Source organism: Desmodus rotundus, chromosome 1 (assembly GCF_022682495.2).
Source record: "Desmodus rotundus isolate HL8 chromosome 1, HLdesRot8A.1, whole genome shotgun sequence".
NCBI lineage: Eukaryota > Metazoa > Chordata > Mammalia > Chiroptera > Phyllostomidae > Desmodus > Desmodus rotundus.
Window position 1 is genome coordinate 117,548,563 of NC_071387.1, and position 23,518 is coordinate 117,572,080.

Below are 23,518 nucleotides of genomic sequence, written 5' to 3' on the forward strand. Positions count from 1 at the left end.
TGAATTAGAGCTAATATAGAGAGAGAGTTTGTCCTTACCATTAGCCTTTAAATCTGCAGGGAGACAGACCCGAGCCTGGTCCCCTTGTCTCCAGCCTCCTTTTTTTGACTGGCCAGACAAATAAATCTTTCTCTTTCCCTCCCCTTCTCCCTGTCCCTCCCCCGTCCCCCATTCCTCTCCCCTCTCCCTTCCCCCTTCTTCTGCTCTCTGTGGAAACCTATGACCTCAGACTCTGACTTCTCTGTGCATCACGGGCTTTGACCTGCCTACTTTGTTCAGTAACATGCCGACTCTTCTCCGGTGTTCTCACCCCATTCTGAGCATCTAGAGTTGCACACATGAGGCTTCTGTCACCTTCTTATTTTGTAAGTCAGCAAGTAGCTAAGCCACTTGTGTTGTGGCCTTAGACAACTGTGGAAACCTTATCTGCTAACCTACCTAACCACCAGCCCACCCTTCCACCCACCCACCACCCTCCCACTCCTCATCCATACATACATTCGGAAAATACCACTGATGTGGTAATTGTTAAAGCAAACACTGAATAAGTGAGTGGTTAATTAATCCTAAAAGTCAGATATTTTTAAAGGCATATCAACCATTTTAATCTTTATTATTCTTTTCATATGCACTTGGAGGTCCTGCAGAAATCCCAAGTTGCTGGCTCTGCTGCCAGTGGGCATATCCACCCAGATGACAATATTGCCAAGCTCCTGACCCGTGCTATTTACCTTTCCAATATGAAAGGTCTCAAATTGACTTGCCGAGGAAAGCCAGTCAGATGAGAAATCTTACTCCTGAATGCCCGAATGCATCAGGTCCACCCTTCACTGTGCGAGTCTCTCAGGCAAGTCCCATATTTTCAGCTCCCAGACTTCGTGTTCCCGTCCTGCTTTTCCCATCTCACAATGCACTTGAACTACTACTACTAAAGGCTGTAAGTGTTGAAGTCTGAGATTAGCACTTTCCATATCAGACGGCATTTAATTTTTACAATTCATCCTGTGAATATTATTATCTCCTTATAACAGATGGGGGCCTTGAAGCTCAGAGAAGGTAAACAAGTACTTGCCTAGGGTGACACAGCTGTGAGTATGTTGTCTCACTCACAGCTGTGTGACCCTAGGGGGGGATTTTGAACCCAGGCTTTTCAGATCCCCAGCCTGTGCTCTTAGGCACCAGGCAAAGTGCCTCTGTCTAAACCTTGCTGCGGTCCTCACTAGAGTTTCAGCAGCACCCAGGGGACAGCTCTGTGAAGGTGGAAATACCATGTACCTGTGCTGTCCGGTGGTGGCCACCAGACACTTGAAATGTGACTGGTGCAGCTGAGGAACTGGGTTTGTCATTTTATTGGATTTTAATCAATTTAATTTAAGTAGCCACATGGGGACATTGGACAACATAGCTCAAGAACATTAGCAACTATTGGGAAAACTAAGGCCAGATAAAATGACTGATTTCCCTAAGGTAGCAGACCCTGAGGTTCCTGGCTGGCACACAAAGGAACAAGTCCTCGGGAATGAAAAGTCAATGGGAACTTTTGACCCCAAATTTACTGCTTTTAAATAAACCTGTACATTTAGTTTTTTGCTTATTAGTTGTGGTCAGGAAATCAGAAACTACTCTAGATATTTTAGGCAGGGTGGGATTCAGCTCGGTAAATTAGTCAGAAACACACCAACCCCACCCCCACCCATAGAAATGCCAATTAATTTGATGTTGACGCTATGACTCCAACTTTTGTGACTGATGAGAATGGTAAGAAGGCAAAGCTCAGGTGACGCGGACTCCAGCCAGCAGTGTCCGTGGCGTTGTGATGAGATGAGACAAATCCACACGCGCTACTGAAGTCCTGTGGAGGAAAAGGGGCGGCACAGCCACTCTCAAAGGGGGAGTGCCACGACCCTTGCCTTGACAGGCTTTTATTGGCTTTCTACTAGTGTACGTCAAAGAAGGTCCTCATTCATTATGCTCAGGTTTGCTTTAGGTAATTACTTTTTATAGATAGCAAAGGAAAAGGATGTTACTGATTACTTCCTACAGATTAACAAGGAAAAAATATTGCAAATGCAAGGGAACGATAAGAGTAATTGGTCTGGTTACACTTCAGTCCTTGGGAGAATTAGCACAGACTTCAGGAAGTTACTTTAAAGATATGCAGTAAGCATTTGCTGCTTCAACTCAGGGTGAGGGAGTTTTAGCAAGAGCAAGCCTCAAAGCAGACGAGGTACAATGCAGGCCTGGTTTCCCACGGGAGAGCCGGTCCGTGGGTTTGGCACCCTGCATGCTGCCATGCACGTATGGGCTTTCCCATAGGGCTGGGCTACGTTTGCCATTGCCAGGCAGACAGGTTCTCTGTACTTAGGGAGTTTGTTAAAAAGGTCATCCGTCTGGCACCATTCTCCTCCATGTCACATTATAAAGAAGCAGTAAACATTTACTCAACTATTAATGACTATGGAGAAACAATTGGCAATAAGACAAACTGAGCTTAAGAAAAGAGACTTGAAGGAGAGGGTGGCAGACAGCATTTAGAAGAGACATTTTTGTATTTGAGCCTTTTAACAAAAAAGGGGGCCTCGCTGCTGTTGTCTCAGTGAGTCAGTAGGTAAGGAGAACGTCCAGATGTTGCCAGACAGAAGTGAAGGTACAGGAATGTCAGATCCTGGAGGGGAGGCTGCAAGCACTTCTCTGCCTTCCAGCTTAGCCAACAGTATTCACCAGCTGAGGAAGTTAGTAAAGGTTACCTTTTCCTATCTCAGGCATCCGAGTTACTTTCTCCTGTACGAGTTCCTTAAGGTCTCTGAGTTGACTCTCTTAATTAAGTCCTCCTTCCTCCATTCCCAGGAAACCCAAGGCCAGCGATGCCAAGGAAGAAGAGTTGAAAGTGTCCTCCGTGTTCCCTCCCTGCCAGAGAACAGGACACTAATCCAAATGAGTTAGGGCCCCACTTAACCTCCATTACTTGGTTCACCTGAAATACCTCCTTAGAGGCCCCATCTCCAAACACAGCCACAGGGGCAGGTCAGGACTTAAGCTCATAAATTTTGGAGGCTCAGATACAGTCAGTCCATAACTATAACCTTCTCATTCACTCTGAGAGGCTATGCACTCAAAGCATCATTCGTGAACTCTCCCATAAAAGAGTCTAAGAGTCCCATAAAGAGGCAAATCAGGTGGCATAAAAGAAATAATCATGTCTGTCCATGTAAAAGGTTCTTTCCCCACTACAAGAGCACATCTACTTATAAGAATAATGCCTGTCCCCTAGTAAGTGCTCACAAATGTTTATTAAGTGAATTTGTAGCATCCAGCCCACAACGTTGCTTGGATTGTTAAGGCTCATATGAAGTGGTAAATAGAATCAGAGCTGTGTGGTGTGACTTCAGAGCCTGCAGAGACTTGAGAGTCAGCAGAGAACTATTTCAAAATAAAGGTTTATCCAGGAGACGCAGTCTCCATACCTGCCTGCACTTTGCCTGTCTGAAAAGGGGGCAATTATTTTCTGACTCATCTAGGTGGGACATACAAGCCATATTGTATCTAGTACGCGTTGATTTCATACTTGCATCAGGATTGAGAAAATGGGTCCTCTGTCGCTATTTGTTACAAATAAAATGTAAAATACATAAATGATTCTTTCTAGGATCAAAACCTGACTTCAGCTTTCTCCCCTCTGATTTGTTAGAGGCTAATGAAAGATCGAGATAGTGGGAAAGAATGAGGGACTATGGAATCATCTGGAAAATTCAGTGGCAGAAAGCAGGAGCAGAGTCGCTGTAGGATTCAATGTGCATTGAATTGCTGTTCCACCATTTACCATTTTCATGACCCTGGTCAAGGAATTAAACTTCTATGAGACTCATTTTGTAAAAGCTAATATTGCCTTTCACACCAGACTGCGGTAAGGATCAAGTCAGAAAATTTTTCCACAGTACTTAGCATCACGCCTGGAACTTAATAAGCAACCTATACATGTTAGTTCTATCTGAATATGCAATAACACAAATCATTTGACACACTTTTCAGAACATAACCGTTAAGATAATGTAAATTGGAATGCTGAGAGGGCAATGTGCTCATTAGGTGATCAGTTGGAACATTTGTTCCCAAATGTATTATTTTAAAATAAATTAGTACATTTTAATCTATGTAAGCAATCCAGTTAGATATAGGTTTGCTGTGGTGATTTTAGGCAGAGAGCAGAAACCGCTCCAGACACTGTCCTCAGGAAACAACTTAACACAGGCAATCGGGTGCGAAACAGGGAAAACCTGTCCTTTCTCCTGTGTCTCCCCTTAACCCTCCCACTGCTACCACACTCACAACACAGGGTGGGGCAAAAGGAGGTTTACAGTTGTTCACATAGAAGATAATATAATAAATAATAATAATACAAGAATAAACTCTGTGTTTGATGTACTCACAACTGTAAACCTCCTTTTGCCTCACCCTGTACTTTGGACACTACATGTGTGGGAGTTTTTCCCACACCAAGCAATTCTTTGCGACCCCAGCTGGATAGTCTATAATTTAACTCAATTCTGACACTATCTACCTATGAAATAGCATCAGATCACACAGGTTAAGTAAGGGCTCAGTCCCTTAAGATTGACCCCACTTCAGATGTCAATTGCATGTCCAGGTTGTCACCTGTGCTTCTGACCAATGGGCTAAAAATCAATCACAGGTTACTACTACCTACTCCTTGGCTTTGATTAATTTGCTAGAGTGGCCCACAGAACTCAGGAGAACAGTTACTTACATTGACCAGCTTATTGGAGGATGTGATAAGGGATGCTGATGAACAGCCAGATGAAGAGGTACATAGGGTGAGGTCTGGGAGGGTCTTGAGTGCAGAAGCTTCGGTCCCTGTGGAGTTGGGGTGTGGCACCTTTGTGGTATGTGGAAGCTCTCTGAATCCCCTGCTAGTGGAATTTTATGGAGGCTTTATCACATGGGCATCATCAATTATTAATTCCATTTCCAGTCCCTCTCCCCTCTCTGAAGAATGGGGGGTGAGGCTGAAAATTTCAAGCTTCTAATCATGACTTTGTCTCGGTGGTGAACAGCCCCCATCCAGGAGCCCACCCAGAGTCACATCATTAGAATGAAAGATACTCGAGTGCCTTTGTCACAGGAATTTACACGGGTTTCAGGAACTCTGTCCCAAGAACAGGGATGAAGACCAAATATATGTTTTTATTGTAAATTGCAACGTCACGAATGCTCCTCAGAACTTTTGGCAAACATCAGGAGAACTCATCAACGATTCCAGGAAAGTGGGCAGATTCAGGAATTACTGGAAACTGCCGCCCAAAGCAGGTAATTCATGGGAGAATGCTTGGAAAGCATCATAAAACATTGCATAGACTTCTGCTGAGACCCACACACCTGCCCACCTGTGTCCAAGCATTACCATTGCTCCTGCTTCCCTCGGACCTTCCACATTGGATGTGAGTGCCTGTCGCTGGCAGAATCTAAAGAGTCCAAAGGGAAGGGGCCTGCTAAATGTAGTTTCTGGGTTCCTAGCAGTGGCAATACAGAGGAGAGCTTAGAAGGGTTGGTGCTTGCTGCTCAATACCAAGACACATAGTGGATCTTATTATGTGCAGATTTATTTGCCAATTCACCCACTCGTTTACTAGAATTTATTTGCGGCCCCCAAATCAATATCCATGGCACTTTTGTGGTCATTCACAGTCATGAGCAGAGTAGTGAAAGTTTGAGTTGCTTAACATACACATTTTCAGCTGAAGTCAAACAAGAAGACACTCTGCCTTGTTTCAGCTCTGAGACCTTGTACAAGTGTGCTTTTTATGATCAGTTTAGTGCTGTGTCTTTTGTTTGTTGGTGCTTTTTGTTGTAGTGATGGTTGGTGGTGGTGATTTTGCTAAATAAAATAACCCCAAACACAAGCTGACATGCTGTCTAGCGTTCCTAAATGCAAGGAGGCTGCGATGTGTCAGACAGGCTTGGTTCAGGCATGAGCTATATGCTGTTCTATGGTCATGAATCAACAACATATCGTAACTAAGGGGTCTTTAAGCAGAAACACATATAATACAAGTTTATGTATTGATCTGTTGATGGACATGTGACAAGAGACTTGCAGGAACCTAACTGCAGATACCCTAGGAGCGCTAATTCAGTACTTGTTAATTCACTGCTCGCTGTGACTTGAAACCTGTAACTATCACAAATAATAAGAATCAACTGTAATATTTAGTGTCTGATCAGAGATGCTACAAATGCATCTCTGATACATTTCTGACCTTGTGGTCCTCTTCTCTGTCCTCTGTGGTGAGGACAAGGAGTCAATTCTTTGATGTCTTAATACCTCCTCGTGAGAAGGCCCAGTTAAGAAGAGAAGTGGTTCTGTTACAGAACCCCGCCAATGCTGTTCTGGAATAGCTGTGGGGTTCGATCTTCCATGGCCAAGAAGTGTGACTTCTTGTCAGTGCAACAGATTGGGGGAAAAGGAAAGCTGTTTATTTAAAGGTTTTATAGATTTAGGATAATGGCAGATTTCTGCTGTTAAGTCCCGCTCCCTTTAAAAACACCCAAAGACCCATAGTCCTGCCTCCCTTCGCCAAGCCATGCAGTTTCAGACTATGTCAGTCAGAGGTACGGTCTTTCAGCAAAGCAGAAGTCTGCAGCTCAGCATTCCTGGTCACGGTTCAGCTCCAAGCCTCCCTCACGCATCTGGCTGGCCCAGCAGGTCCCACATGGCTCCATCAGCTCTGCCACCATCTGCTCCAATCAGATTCAAATCTGGGTGGCTGGGCTGGGCTCCTCCCACCCGCCCCGAACCTCCAGCTCCAGTGACTCACTGGACTTCTGACTTTCAGACCATTTCTTACTCCACACCATGTGGTGACTTCATATCCTGCCCTTCCTTTGGTGTGATAGTGTCCACCTTTTTTTCCAGTTCCCCGGTATCTTTTACCTTCTTTTGGCTGCCATCTTTGTCAGGGCAAAAGTTCCCAGCAATGCACGGACATCCAGGGTGGGCATCTGCCTCCTCCCTCTTTCTCAGGCACTATATCCTAGGTATGTCGTGAGTCCCTGAATGGTCTCAGTCACACACACAGTTCGCCCTGGGCAGCAGCCCTCTTCCCTTCAGGAGGGTATGGCTATTAACTTGCCCATGGTTATGCAATGTATCTTAAATGCCTTACCATCCACTCCCCTCTCCCCCCAGTCAAGGATTGTGGGGGTTGTTCTCCTTTCAGGGGATTTATGCCCTGCACCCTGTTACAGTTCAGCATGCTTTTGTTAATGGCAAAACAGCACCAGATGTTGGACCTTGGTTCAGCAACCTTGGCTCTTGAGTTTCGCAGAGAAAGAATTCAGAGCCAAGGAACTCAAATACCAAGAGAAAATTTGTTTAGAAACCATGGAGGTAGAAGGGAGCAGTAGAAGACGTGGGATCTGGAAACAAGTTACAGAGGCAAAAGAAGGGCCCTTGAAACAAAGGAGAAACAAAGCAAGGATATAAGCCTGTGGGGAAGGGAGAGAGGGAAAGGCTGAGGATTGGAGGGTAGGAGAGGTAGGGAGGGTAGGAGAGGGGAGTGGAGCTCGTAGGGAGCGAGAGAACAGCTGAGTCCTTTGTCTTAAGCAGTTTTATCTGTTTCCCAGAGGCAGGGATTTGGGGGGAGGTTTCAGGGGAGGATCTCAACAGAATATTCATCAGCTTTCCAGGTGTGTCCTCTCAGAGTCATGGGCTCTAATGATTGGTCGGCACCAGGGTAGGGGGTCATTAGTCACTGCAGCTGGTCCTGATATTAGCCATGGCTTCTCCATGCCTGGTCTTGTTGTTTTTCTGGGCCTGGGGTTGAAACACAACTGAGGCCTAGATGTTATCTCTAGAGCTTAATGCTTAAGGGAGTGGTCAAGCAAGGGCTCATATGGGAGTTATTCTCCCATACAAGGGAGAATAAGGCTACTCTCCAACCTTTCTTGTTCCTGCTCTAAGGGGGTCTACCACATGGCTGGTGACATGCCAGGGAAGGACTGACCAGGGGAGGGTCTGAATCATATGACCAACAATATACTAGGGAAGAATGTCACCCTGGGAGCAAGGCCCACCCTAGTTTTACTCCTTGCTAGATATCTGGGGCCTTCTGACCTGGTGACCTTCAGTACCTGGCCTATCTTTCCTATTCTGCTCATGCTCGTCTAACTGCCTACTACACTTTGACATAGTCAAGGCCAGCCCAAGTTCACGTGCAGGAGCTGACTTTGAAATTGAGACTAGAATTTCAACACGGTTTCTCAAAGTCTGTGCATCTTCTCTTGTAGATTTTTTTTTTAACAGTGTATATGATTAAGCAACCTTTGTCCTGAACTTCCAATGTTCTTTAAACTTTAAAAGGAGGAAGATGTAAGAATTCATGCTGTCATGTAGGGGGGTAGAGAGATACAAGTTTAACTACTCCAAACTCCTTAGGCAAGTTTGCCCTTGTTCTAAATATAACCTGAAGCTCCCCAAGGTTAAGAGGTTTGCCTGCCACCTTAGGTCAAAAACCTGCTTCTTATTATAGCGTCTATTCTTTTTGCTTGGTTGCTTTAAAATAAAATTCAATTGTTTATAAAATAAAGAAGTTGAACTAGCAGATCTCTGAGATCCCTTACCAATCTAAAATTCCATGACTTTGTGACACTGGCATTCATTGAAGGCTAAAACTGTTCAAATACAAAGAGAAAGTTTATCTGGAAAGTCAGGGAAGTACAAGAAGTGAGCCATAGAAGAAGCATTATGCTGGGGGTTGGGCTGAGTTGGTAAGGGAAGATTTAACAAGAGAAGATTCTGAATTATGTCATGGAGAGTTTATGTGTGCAAATAGGTCACAGAGACATAAAAATTTAAGTGATAGTGAATTGCATTTTTTGTGTCTTTGATCAAATGACAACTCCTCTAGGAAGCCAGCCTTGATTTCTGCCCTCTTCCCAGCCAGAAATGATTCTATGATCTTCACTGTTATAGCATTAGCCTGATGTCTCATTAGTACTAATGACTAACATTCATTGATTGTGTATTACAATTATTGTACTTTACCTCGAGTTAAAATTAATCCTCACAATAGCCCTATGCGAGAGATATTCTTACTGGCTTCATTGGACCCATGAAAACATTATCTTTCCTTTTCTGACTCTGCCCTATTGTCAGCATTGCCGGTTCTGACCACTTCCTTTCCTGAGACCCTATCTTCCCGTTGCCTTTCATCACCCAGCATCTCCTGGTCTTTCTCTGCACTCCTTGACCATTACTTTTCCATTTTCAAAATTTAAAAAAATTATTTTGATCATGTTTACTGAGGTATAATTGCCATATAGTAAACTGCTGATGTTTAAAGTACACAACTTTATAAGTTTTGACATACGAATATACCTGTGAAAACCACAATCAAGAGGTTTTTTTATTTTGTTTAAATCGGTGTGTCCTAGTGTATTCTCCACCCTCCCACCCTCACCCCAGGCCACCACTGATCTGCTCTCAACCATAGAGTCAAGGCAGTACTTCACATTTTCTAGAATTCTATACAAAGGAAAATTCATACAACATGTATTCTTTTTTGTATGACTTCATTCAATTCACAGAACATTTTGAGATTCATTCTTATTGCATCTGTCTATAGTTAATTCCTTTTTATTGTTCAACAGTATTCTATTGTATGAATATATCACAATTTGCTTTCCACTCCTCCGTTGATGAATATTTGGGTTGTTACTAGTTTCGTGCTATAACAAATAAAGCTGTTATGCACATTCAGAAAGTACAAGTCCTTGTATACACATTTTCTTAATGTCTTGAGTAGATGCCTAGGAGTGACATGGCCAGAACCTATGGTGCACATTTAATTTTTAATGAAGTGATCCATCCGTCTGCACGAGCACCTTTTTACCTTCCCACCAGCAAGGTGGATGAATGTCAGTTCTTCTATACCCCTGTCAACACTTGGTATGGTGTCTTTTTATATAATTTTAGCCTCTTTATTAGGTGTCTAGTTGTATCACATTGTGGTTTTAATTTTCATTTCCCTGATGGCTAATAATGTTGAACATATTTTCATGTGCTGATTTGCCAGCCTTACATATTCTTTAATGAAGTATCTGTTCAGATACTTTGCCAATATGGTTTTTAGTTTGTTTTCTTTTAATTAAATGTTGAGAGACCTTTCCATAATCTGGATGAAGCACTTTATTAGATATATGCTTGGCAAATATTTTTTCCCAGTGTGTGACTTTTATTAATAGTGACTTTGGAAGAGCAGAATTTTCTAATTTTGATAAAAGCCAATTTATTAACTTGTTCTTTTTTAAGTAGTACTTTTGATACTATATCTGAGAAGTCTATGGATAACCAAAGTTCACAGTGTATTTCTTCTGTTTTCTTTTAGATGTGTTACAGTTTTAGGTTTGACATTCAGTTGTCTGATCCATTACTAGTTAACTTTTTAGATGCTGTGAAGTATGGGTAGATAGTCTTATTTGTGTGTGTGTGTGTAGGGGAGTCATCCACTTGTTCTAGCATCATTTGTTGAAAAGAGTACCACTTCTCCACTACACTGCTTTTGCACCTTTGTTGAAAACCAGTTGTGTGTGTGTGTGTGTGCGTGTGTGTAGTCTGTCCAGAAAAAGTCCAGCCATTATTAATATAACGAGAGTGGTTTATGCAACATTGATATAACCTGGCAGCCAAGGAGAGGGGACTGGAATTCGTGCACATGAACAATGACAACTTCAGTGTACTAGTGGGACTAGTCAGTGGGGTCAGTAGACACCACTGAGCGAGCATGTGTGCTGTGTGGCTGTCACATTCAAAATGACTGAGTAAGTAGAGCAATGAATCTGCATCAAATTTTGCATTATGCTTGAACATTCCTCCATGGAGACGATTCGGATGATTCAGAAGGCCATATATATGGACAACTGGTGATTGGCAGCTTCATCACAACAACACACTGCTCATGCATCACATCTCGTGCAGAGTTTTTTGGTAAAACACCAAATCATGCAGGTGACTCAGCCTTGCTGCAGCCCAGATTTGGTGCCCTGCAACTTCTGGCTTTTCCCAAAACTAAAACCACCTTTGAAAGGGAAGAGATTTCAGACTGTCAGTTCAGGAAAATATGATGGGGAGCTAATGGCAGTTCCAACACAGGATTTTGCAGTGTTTTGAACAGTGCAATAGGTGCTGGGAGAGCTGTGTGAGGTCCCAAGGTGCCTACTTTGAAGGGGACTGAGGTGTCATTGTCCCATGTACAATGTTTCTTGTATCTTGTATCATCTTCAGTAAGTGTCTCTATTTTTCATATTACGTGGCTGCATACTTTATGGATAGACCTCGTATATGTTACTGGATTCTCTTATGTTTCTTGGATCTAGTTGCTTATTTTGAGATGAATATCATACTGTCTTGATTACTGTACCTTTAGAGTAAGTCTTGAACTCAAGCAACTTTAGTCCTTCAGTTTCCTAGTTATTTTTCATAGTTGTTTGGCTATTCTAGGTACATTGCATTTCCACTTGAATTTTAGAATCACTTTTGTAATTTTTACAAAAAAGCTCATAGAGATTTAAATTAGGATAGCATTGAATGCCTAGACCAATTTGGGGAGAATTGACATCTTAACAGTATTGAATCTTCTGATCCATTAGCATAGTATATTTCTCTATACATTTAAGTCTTCTTTAATATATCTCAGAGTTTTGTAGTCTGTTGAATACTAGTCTTTTCTTTTGTCATATTTTTCTAAATATGTAAATTTCTTTCTGTTTAATAGAAGTATTTTTAATTTAATTCTAAGTTTCCATTTTTTATTTATAGAATATAAAATTATAATGATTTTCACATATTGGTTTGTATCCTAAAATCATGATAATCTCACTAATTAGGTTTTTAGAAATTTCATCCTATTTTCTATATCAGTTGTAGAAGAGGTAAAACTTTTCCTCTGCCTTCTTAGTTTCTGCGACTGGGACCTGTGGATTAAAATGACAAAAGAAAGATTAATAGGAGGGAATAAATACAAATTTAATTAACATTTTTAATTTTACATACATCAAAATGAAAACTCAAGGAAGCAATTAGATTCAGACACATATACCATTTTAACAAAGTGTGATAAAGAGAAGTAATAGACAAAGGAGAGGGGAGTTTGGGTTTTGTGGGCAGTAATTTGTGGGAAGGTAAATATATGGGGAAACTAATGGAAGTAAGGGTTATTTTAATAAAGTTTGTTTTTTACAGACTCTTCCCAATGCTGACTTTCTGTCTTTTTGATGGTCATAAAATTCCCCTGGACTGGGGCTTTATAACAGCCTCATTTCTAAGAAGTTTCTGCATTTAGTTAGATAAGGGAACCTCCAGGAAGGCTTCCTCTGCCTCTGCTGAGTCTCAGTTGCCTTCAACTCAAAATAACCCAATGCCAAAGTGGCATATTCTGACCTCCTTCACAATCATGTCGTCTACTTCATTCTTTTTAGGCTGAATGTCTTTTATTTCTCATGCTTTATCTTCTTCTTCACCTAATATTGCCTTCTATATTTCTCACATGGGACCCAGTTCAAATGCCACTACCTCTCCAAGGTCATCCCTGATTACCTAGACAGGTTTTACAGTCTCCCTCCTGTGGGTGTCCATGGCATCTTGCTTATACCCCTATTACATGTATCATAACGCACTCTCATCATCGTTTCCTGTTTCTGTCTCATTACCAGAAAATGAGAAAGACATAGATAATAAAACTATTTTTTATCAAAGGACATAACACAAGGCTTGGTACAAAAAGCTAGATCACAATAAGGTTTAATGAAAAGAAAGGGAGAATTGTACACCTTTCCTGTGGGCAATGGAATTTCTAGAATTAATTAATCTTTGAAGTCAGAGAGAATGCCACATAGAAATGTAGATTATCCAACAGCATTAGACATGTTAGAAGTAGAGGACAAATATGTTTAGAGAACACGCATATGTTCAATTCTTAATGTAAACATCTGTTTCTTTTGATCTACATCTAACCACACGGGACAAACTCCCTGTTCTACAACCATACAAATACACAGTGTTTGTTGACATTGGGACACAAGATATCACAACGAATTTAGATGATTGGAAGGGCAGGTTTGTTAACTCAGCATCTCAAGACACTGCCAAGTACATTCACATCAATTTGCAAAGTCACCATTCCAGTTAGAAGTGTCATCTTGAGAGGCTGCACTTGGAGCTCCAGAATTTCTTAAAACAGAACAAACACAAGGGTTTAAATGTCAAAGGTTGAAAATTCAAGTAGACCTTTGCTGACAAAGAAGAATCTTTCTATTCCCAATGCCCAGTAAATATGATCAGGGTCAGATTTGAGCATAAAAATTGGCCTCAGAGTTCTTGTGAGAGAGGTCCTCTGAGAGTTACTATGGATGGACAGGCCTGATCAAAGGAATTAAAATCCAGGCCTTTGTTTTGTAGCCCTGGAATGGTGACTTCTCTGGACTCTGAGGATTGGCCAGCAAATGAGGGCTGAACCGTGCCACTCGGGGTACCCATACTCCAGCTGCTGTATGGGGTGTGGGGTGGTGGCATTTGAATGAACAAGAGATCAGCACTGACTTGAGCAGGCAGTAGTTTCTCGTGGCTACCTGGAACTTCTGCTGACATAACATTTGCTCAAGTTGTGCTGTGAGTATGCCACAGAGAAGGAAATTGAGGTTGAAGGGAGTCAGGTGTTAGATCGGCCCTTAGGAATTACTCAGTCTTAACAACTGATCACCAAACAGGCATGAAATGCTGGGACTAGGTATTGATTTCCAGCTTCTCTATTATGCATGAATTTTGGGGTGAGGATAGATATTAAGTTAGGCCAGTAGGTACACCTTAGCGCTTGGGCTGAAGGATTCAGTCCATCTGCTATAGTGTAGAATTCTAGTTTTTCACACAACAACACCTCTAGGAAGGCCAGAATAATTGTAATACAATACCCATTTTGTAGAATGTGTAACCGAGACCAGAAAGGATAATTGTTCTTGCCAAACATCATTCATTTGTTCACTCATCCAGTGAATACCAAGTAAGAGCCTTGTGTCAATTATGCTTAGAAGACACAGATGTTTGCCTTAAGAATTGGACATAAGAATGTCTTCTAAACATTATTGACACAAGTCAATCCCTTTGCAGTCTTTGGAGATATATTGGAGAACAAGACAGAATGCATCCCTGCCTTTCACTAAGTGCACATACTTAATTATCAAAGGGCCCATGTAATTATAACCATGATATTATGTTCTGCATGAAAAGAATGACAGGCTGGGAGGGTATAAAACAGGGCGGGACAACAACTGGTCTTGGAGAGGCTGGCAGAGCTAGTGAGCTCATCCTGGAGGGAATGGCTACCTGGCGAAGAAACGGTTTAGCTGAGATCAGATGAGTAGGTATTTCCAAGAAGATAGATGGGGGAGGTTTTAAAGAGCATTCCAGACAGAACAGTGTGTGCTAAGACCTGGGGGTAGCTGGAACTCAGTGCATCATGAGAATGAACAGAAAAGGATCAACCATACTCTGCAAGGACAGGAGACTGTATTAAGAAATTTTGCCATTGATCCTCCAAGAAATGGGAAGCTATTAAAGACCTTCAAGAAGGAAATAACATAATCTAGTTGTGTTTGTAAAAGTTTACGCTGGAGAATGATGTTGGGGGTTAGAGATGTGTATGAACCAGTAGGAAGGCCATTGCAATGGTCCAGTTGAGAGAGATTGTGACTTGGATTAGGGTGGCAGCAGGAGAGATGAACACAAACAGACATCTGCCAAATATATTACAGAGCAGATACATGTAGAAGCACTTATGGAGAAAATAAAGAGGCCAAGGATGAAGGGGAATGGACATAAAGAAGGTAGGAACAAGTCTTTTGTTTTCTGCTTGCAAAGCCAATGCTCAGGAGTAAATGGTTGAGAGCAAGATTCAAGGTGCGGGAGAGGTAGGCAGATCCTGACATATTAGTCACGTGACTGTCACTTCCCTTTGCCTACCCTGTCACTCTCATAGCTGCTGTCATGGATACTAGAAGATGGGACTGTGCTCTGGGGAGCAGCAGTGGGAGAGGACCACTCAGAGACAGCTGGGAGCAGAACAGACCTGGCTGGAGGATGCAGCTGCCAGAAAATAACCCCCCCTGAACAGTAAATCATCATTACAAGTCACCTTGTAATGGATTAACAAAATGTCCACTCCTCAGGCCACTGTGGACAAGGAGATGCCATCCCAGGGAGAGAAGGGGAGAGGCGGGGAGAATGTACAGCCCCTGCCACATCCCAGAGCAGTGCCCACCCACTTTTCTCATGCTTGAATGCCTCACTTTATACAGTTTAATGGTAGAGAGTATTTCCTTTCTCCTTCCAAAATAACTGTAGAAATCATTGTCATCATTTTGAGTCAAGAGTACCCATCACAATCTCATTCTTGGAAAGTTAACAAAAACACATACCTGACTTGACTTAGCACACACATTTCTGGGATCTGATCTATTTAATCTTCTCCAGGATTTGAGGAGTGACATTTTGCAGATAAGGATCCTGAGGCTCAAGGAGGTTTATATCACCTGCCTCAAAGTCATTTAAAAGAATAAATTGGCAGAGCCAAGATTTACACAAGATTTCCTAAATCAAGCAAGTTGAATAGTTGACTCTGCTTTGAACCTAAAACCCTTGAGTCTCAGAACTTTACCCTTGTGATCCCATGATTACAGGGCTTGGTGGGGTGGGTCCTGAGCTGAGCCAAGTGCTGGGACTTACTTATACTGCAAGGGACTGGGGCTGAAAGCATCCTCCTTCTTTTCTTTGAACTGCACTGAAAACCTCCGGCCCTCCTTCCACCCTCCACAGACTAACACACACACTGGGAGGAAAATACAAGATATTTTCCCAGTGTGTCATCGCACAGGAAAGGGTTCTCTGGGGTGCTCATGTTTTCCGTCCAAATGGAGCTCTAATGAGCCCTGCAGGGGAGAGTGTGTGTGGTCCTGGCTTAGCAGTTCCCTCTCACAGGGTCATTGATGTTTCAGCTGTTCAGAAGTCCCTGGGATCCCAGAGGAGCCCGGGCTGCTTTGCAGAGGTGGAGCAAAACTTCTGGGCTGACCACCCATTTGTCCCTGCAGGTAAAGAGGAATTGCAAGGGTTTGTGGTCACTTCTCCATGACTCTGATGGAGGTGAATAAATATCTTCAAGGACAATTGTTTTGTGCACTGGCTCATTGAAAAACAATGCTCCAGTCATTGCTCTTTGCAGGTCTAACCCTTGGTCCAATGGAGCTGTGCAGGCTCCAGAGCTGCTGTGTTGCTTTGGGTGTCTGGGGCCCCAGAGCCTGCCTCACTTCCCTCAGTTTGCTCTGCGCTGCTCTGGACTCCAGACTGCATTTACCAATGGAGGAGTCAGTGGGAAACTGAAGGCAGTAAATTAGAACTAGGCACCAGAGTACTGCTCTGTGTCCCTTTCCCATCTCCTGCATCCAGCCGCATGTCTAGCACCAGCTGTATCTCCCTCTCCTTCAAGGCTTCCCTCTTCTCTCTCCTTCCTTCTTCTCTCCTTCTCTCTCTCTTCCCTCCTCTCTGTCTCCCCTCCTCTCTCATCCCTTTCCCTTATGCCTGTGGGAAACCTAGCCTTTGACCTACAGAACCACCAACAAAGAGCTGTCACTTCAAAAGATTGCTTATTTTGCAAGTGAGCACATAACTATTTTTGCAAGATAATCTTAGAAACCATGGTGCTGCTCAACATTCTGTCCCATGTTGAGGATGGTGCTGGCCTATGCAGGGCTTTCCTAGGCCTACTAATTCTCATAGGTTAATTAATAATGTGTAGCACTTAGGGAATTTGGCTGGTAACATGATAGTCCATTTCATAAACTCCACACACTGGATATTCCAACATAACACTTAGCTTTGAAATGACCATGGATTTAAAACTCTTAGTTTGTCCTGAGGGCCTTGAGATTCCTGTGGATTCCAGATTTGGCCCCTAAGTATTTTTAGGGAGTGGGCTTTAACAAAAATTTTATTTATTTTATTTTTAGAAAGAGGAAGGGAGTGAGAAAGAGAGGAAGAGAAACATCAATGTCTGGTTGCCTCTCTAGTGCCCCTCCTGGGGACCCAGGCATGTGCCCTGACTGGGAATCAAACCAGCGACCCTTTGGTTCGCAGGCTGGTGCTCAATCCACTGAGCCTCACTAGCCAGGGCTAGTTCATTTTTGTATATCTCTCTATTTATTTTCCTTCTAGTACTCAACACTTATAAACCACCCCAGATTATTCTCTGATAATATTGACTATGGTGTGAGATTCACCTTAAACACAGGTGCACAACAGGGAGCTATTTATGAAGAAGCCATTAATAAAAAAACGATTAAAAAATAAAATAAAAAAGGAGGTACAAGAGAGAAAAAGGGAGTTTCACTATGTTAGTGTTTTTCCTACTCTCTTCTGAAAAATTGAATTTTCAAAGGAATATTAAAAATCTTTTTGTTTAAAGAAAAAAAAGAAGCCACATATTTGTGTCAAATAGAAATAACAGGAAATCCATGTGCATTCAAAGCATGTAGAAGAAATAACAAAGTTTTTATCCCTAAAACATCTCTGACTTGAAGAGTGGGATTCAGGGTGAATGTGGGGTTCCAAACACTTTCTCACTTGCTATGGTCCTACTGTGTGTCAGTCGACATGCTAGGTGCTAGAAATGTAGACATTCATGAGGCTCAGTTGTTCCTCAGGTATCTCATGATGGGGGTGGGGGGTGAGAGCAGCAAGTAAACGTGTAATTATTAAAGTTAATTTGAAATGTGCTGGGGCCAAATCATAAACTCAGACTTAGCAAGTCGGGGAAGACTTCATCAAAGGGAGTGAACTGTGAGATGAATACGGCCCAGGGGAGGCACTTGGTCACATTTGTTGACTGAATGTATGAGTGTGCGAATGCCGGACAAAGTTTATTTCCATCACCTAGAAAATTAGGGGTCAGCCCAAGGAAAGAGCATACACAAATGCACCAGGAGAAAACATGTCTGTTCTAAACCACAGCATCCACATGTCCTTTTGTAATCATTTTCCTGGCTGTCTCTGAATTGGAATCTGCAATCCTGGAACTTACAGGCTTCAGAGTAAATAATATGACAGCTGTGAAAAGAGTGTGCCTCTTCCCTGGCCCAGGCCCCAGGTTTTGGAGGGCCTCCCTGGCAGTGCTTTGGGAAGAAGGGGAAAGGCCCTTCATAGGTGAGCAGTGGTCAGCTATGGCAGTCAAGGCTCAGGACTGGAGGTCAGAGCTGGAGGTTCACCTCACCTCCAGAGCTCTGGGTGGGCTTCGCAAGGTACTCAGCTTACCCACCTTCTGTCCTGCAAGCCTGTCAACATGCTGGGCAATAAGTACCAGAGAGGGCAGAGCCTCTGCTGTTACAAATAGCAGAGAAGCCCCACTAATGGCAGCACTGAGCTATTCAGAGTCATTTCATTCACTACCAGAGTGCCTGTTCACCCATCACTCATTCATTTAGTCAGCTGGCATTTAGAACACATACATGTGCTTCCTGCCATCCTAGCCCCTGGGTGTAAAATAGTTTGGGTCTCTGCACTAACACAGATCCCATTCTCATGGGAAAGGAGAGGAAATACACAGTTACAGGAGAGTTCACTCAGAGCTGCCGCATATGCACGGGCTGTGAGCAGACTCTTCCTAGGATGTGAGGGCTGGAGAAATTCCACAGGGGAGGCACTATGAGAGGTAAAATGTTATCTCTTGTTATGTTCTCAGCTGAGAATAAAATTTGTCTCTGTGTGTGTGTGTGTGTGTGTGTGTGTATGCTTTCTGCCAACAAGAGGTGAAATGAAAAGACAAGACAAAACCTGACTTTTGGTCTATGGCTCTAATCTATGGCTATCAGCCTTGAACCGTGCCATGCCTTCATTTAAATCTGGAGATCCCAAAGATGTAAAAAAATAATAATATGGGAATGTTTTGTGGGGATGTTGAGAGGGGAGGAGATGAAAGGTTAACTTTGAAAGCAAGCAGGAGAAACATTTGACATCTGACTAACGTGGCTGTTCAGTGTGCATCATGTGTAAACGCTTTTGTTCTAGGATACATCAACTTTATTTCAGCAGAGGCCCAGGAATCGGAAACAAAGAGCTGATTTTGAAATAATAGTTATGAAAAATGATAAAACCCTAGAGATGTTTTATGTAAATTTCCAAAGCCAAGGAATTGTCAGCTGGGGCCATGGGTCAGCACTGGGCTTTTGTGGATACTCTTCCTTATTTTTTAAAGGATTTTATTTATTTATTTTTAGAGAGAGGGGAAGGGAGGGAGAAAGAGAGGGAGAGAAACATCAGTGTGTGGTTGCCTCTCCTGTGCCCCCAACTGGGGCCCTGGCCTGAAACCCAGGCATGTGGCTTGACTGGGAATCAAACTGGTGACCCTTTGGTTCACAGGCTGGCACTCAATGAGCCACACCAGCCAGGGTGTGCTTACTTATTTTTTTTCCAGTAAAATTGGGAATTACTTTTTATATATTTCCTGAGCTAAAGTGGTTCAAGTCACTGGTGAGATCTCATTTGCCGTTCAAGTCCTAGTGGCCAGCTGTGAAAATGTGGAAAATAGATTAAAGACATGTTTTTTGGCTGTTTTTATGGGGTGCCAAAGAACTGAGTCCAGCTTTTTTGCCAATTAAATTCAAAAAGTCACTCGGGCTTCTGTGGACTGTTTTTGTTGTCTTAAAATTCATATGTTGAAACCCTAAATCCCATTGTGATGGTGTGTCAAGGTGTGGTCTTTGGGAGGTAATTATGAAATCACGAGTGTGGAGCCCCATGATGAGATTACTGCCTTTGTATGGAGACCAGAGTGCTGGATCTGTCTCCTTCCCACACCCCAAACCCCACCCACCAAGGAAAGAAAAGGTGATGTAAGGACACACACACAAAGGAGATTGTCTGCAAGACAGGCAAGAGCCCTCCCTGGGGAATCATTTTGTCCTCATCCTGATCTCGGAATTGTCAGCCTGCAGAACTGTGAGGAATAAATTTCTGTTGTTTATAAGCTGCCTAATCTATGGGATTTTTGCTACAGCAGCCAAGTGGACTAAAACACAAGCTAACTTACTCAATTGTTTTCAAGTATACCCCAAACTCAAAACTACCAGCTTGCTCCTATCCCTTAATCAGCTTTCTTAGTTGGTAGAATTGCCCACTTGCCCAGCCCCGAGACAATTGAGTTACATGTGGCCTTTTCTCGTACGATGCATTCAGTGACCAAGTCCAGGAGAATTCTACTCTCTGACTCTTAAAGACATCCGTCCTCTCTTCCACAGACTGTTACCTCAGCTTCCTCCTACCAGATGCATTCCAGCTTTAGTATTTGTCTTTTTTAAAAAGATTTTATTTATTTTTTTAGAGAGAGGGGAAGGGAGGGAGAAATAGAGGGAGAAAGCAACAATGTGTGCTTGCCTCTTGTACGCCCCTAAATGGGGACCTGGCTGGCAACCCAGGCATGTGCCCTGAGAGGGAATTGAACTAGCAACCCTTTTGGTTCACAGGCTGGCACTCAATCCACTGAGTCAGACCAGCCAGGGCTAGTCTTTGTCTTTCAAGGCATTTTTCTACATCACTTTATCACAGTAACCCTTTAAGAACAACCCTGAACACTATTTGTTCCCTCTTCGTCTATAATAAACAAAGATCCTCAAAACAGCATGTAAGACCCTTCCCAGTTTAGCTGTAAACCCACCTTTCTAATCTCGTCTACCCCACCCCTCCCACCTCTGCATCTTTGCTGTGATTAAAAGGACTTGCTTCTTTCTTCCTCTTTACATACACCTACCTCCTTGTCTCTGGTCCTTGGTCCTTGGCACATATTTTCCCCAATGTTTAGAAGGCCTTCTCCATCTTTCTTTGCCATAATATCCCACACTCAAAGCCAAGAGTAGGTCCAGGCAATGATGCATCTATGACACAACCACAAGCTGTTCACAGACTACTTTAAGGGTCTGAGAACAAGTGTCTCCTTCATTTTATCCCCTCGGCCCTCAATTTTCTCACCCTTGTTCCAGCTCCATCTACCACCTCATTCCTCAGTCCATCCTAATGCTGCCTCCTAAGAAACCCTGCTTGTGTCCAAGGCAGAGACGGTAATGCCCTCCTTTTCAGCCTCCTGAGCTATGAAGAGTAATTTCCTCACATCTATTCCTATTATAAACAGTGCACAAGTCTGTTCCAATATGTATTCAGTTTAATCCATCGGACATCTATTGAGAATTTGTCATGTTGTATGAATAAACATACTACACTGTAGCCATTTTGCTGTTACTTACAACCTCCCAAGACAGCTTCTCAAATTGAGTGCAGAACAAATGCTGATCAATACATTTTTGCTGCTACTTTGAGGGACACTTATTAATCCAGTGTTCTCTGTATCTGTGGCTATAGACGGTTCTGGAGGAAGATCCTAAAACATGAACAGGCTAATTTTGCAAGTCCCTTAAAATTCATTCTTTCATTGCAGAATAAAAAGATAATAAAGTCAACTATTTGGGAGGTAATTTATAAAGAGTAGTAGATAACTTCCCTTTTTAGTCATACAAATTATTGATTGTGTCAAATTCCTCATAACATCAATGATAAGCAAGTAGGGGTCTACTTGAAATCCATCCAGCTTTAGTTCTATGTATGTAGTCAGTGTTTTCACGATGTGGGAAGAGGGAGTTAATATTCCTATACCTAAAGTCACAGCCTTGGACATTGAGTAAAGAGTCTGGGGAAAAGGTAAACAATCCTCCTGTGAGAAATAGCCAAGAGGGAACTGCTAATAGTTGAGAGCACCCCCTTGGGGGCTTACTAATATGTCATGTGGGAATTAGAGGGCACAGTATTTTCATGAACAATATCCATCAATTGTGAAGAGTTGAAGGCAGCTCTCTATATCATTTCTGGTTTATGAGTTTGCAAGGGTTTCTCATGGTTCAAAAGGGGGTCAGAAATTAGAAACAAACTCATTGAAAGGATATATCTTATTTCACCAATATTATGGATTATTTGGAAAATAATTGGTTTGTTACTTGTATTAGTCAGGTCTATTTTGGCTGAAAATGATAGGAACCAAAAGAAGGGTAATTTTTTTTTACTTGAATAACTAGAACGACAAAGTGTGTATGGCTTCAGGCATGCATGGACCCAAATGGTTAAAATGATGACATCAGAAATGTGTTTACATTTTTTAGCTCTGCTCATTCTATGTCCTGTCCATCATCAAACGGGCAAAAATGGCTACCAGAACATGTAGGTTTATATTTTATCAGCTTAGAAACTTGTAAGAAATGAGCTTTTCTTTCCCAGTATTCCAGCTAATGCATTGGCTGTGACTCAACTTAGTATCGCTTGGGTCATTATGTCACTTTTGTGACCAGTCACTATAAATAGGGAGAAGCTGTGCTCCACATGTCCACATCTGACTTACGTGCCCAGTTTTGGAGCCACGAGTGGGGTTAGACCCACCATTACATTGTGTGAACTGAGAATGGAGAATATTAGCTCATAAGTGGTTTCCAGCAATGACAAAATAATCAACTAACACAATTTGATCCATTCTTTTCAAGATAGTTTGTTCATTTGTTCGTTCATTCATTTTTAAATCCAGTCTCAGAGTCTTTGCTTTATGATCTGAGTGTTTATTTAAATTTACACTTAATGTATTCATGGATATACAGTTGATTTAAGCTATTTTGTTATTTGTTTTATACTTGCTTCGTCTGTTTTTCCTTCCTCTCTACCTTCTCTCCTTATCTCTTTAAATTAATCAAACATTTTTAATATTTCATTTTTAATTCACTAAGTAACCTTCAAAGCTATATTTTTCACATTGGTTTTGTCGTGGTTGCTCAAGGTATTACAGTATACATCCTTATCATAGTCTCCTTGGATTTAATGTTGCACCATTTCCCATAAAATGTAAGACTCCTGCAACAGCACCATATAACTCCATTTACTGTCCCCCTGTGCTTTTTAGTGTTGCCACATATATTTGACATCTCCTTAAACCTACAAAGTAGTATTAATATTTGCATAGTAAACAGCCACGTGGCTTTAAATAACTTAGGAAATAATTGACTTCTCTATGTACTTACATGCAGTTGAAACTCCATTATTCATGGTAACGTTCTATAAAGTTGCTGCCACCATGGAGTTAGTGAATACTGAACTGTTGTTCCTAGAGGAAATACAGGGTTGGGTTCCTATGAGACCCTGGTCATGTTCTCATTAAGCGATCAATACCTAACCTTGTTTTACATGTGTTTATGGACAAAGACACCTTGGTTAATATATATTGTTGCTTCATTCACATTGTAATCACAGCCAACAGTGCTGTAACTCATGCCTGAAAAAAGTTTACTTGCACACACGGTTTCACACAGGGCACCTCACAGCCTGCTCACACTTAGGAACACTAGGCAGCGCTTCAACGCTCTCTTAAGGGCCATTTTAAAC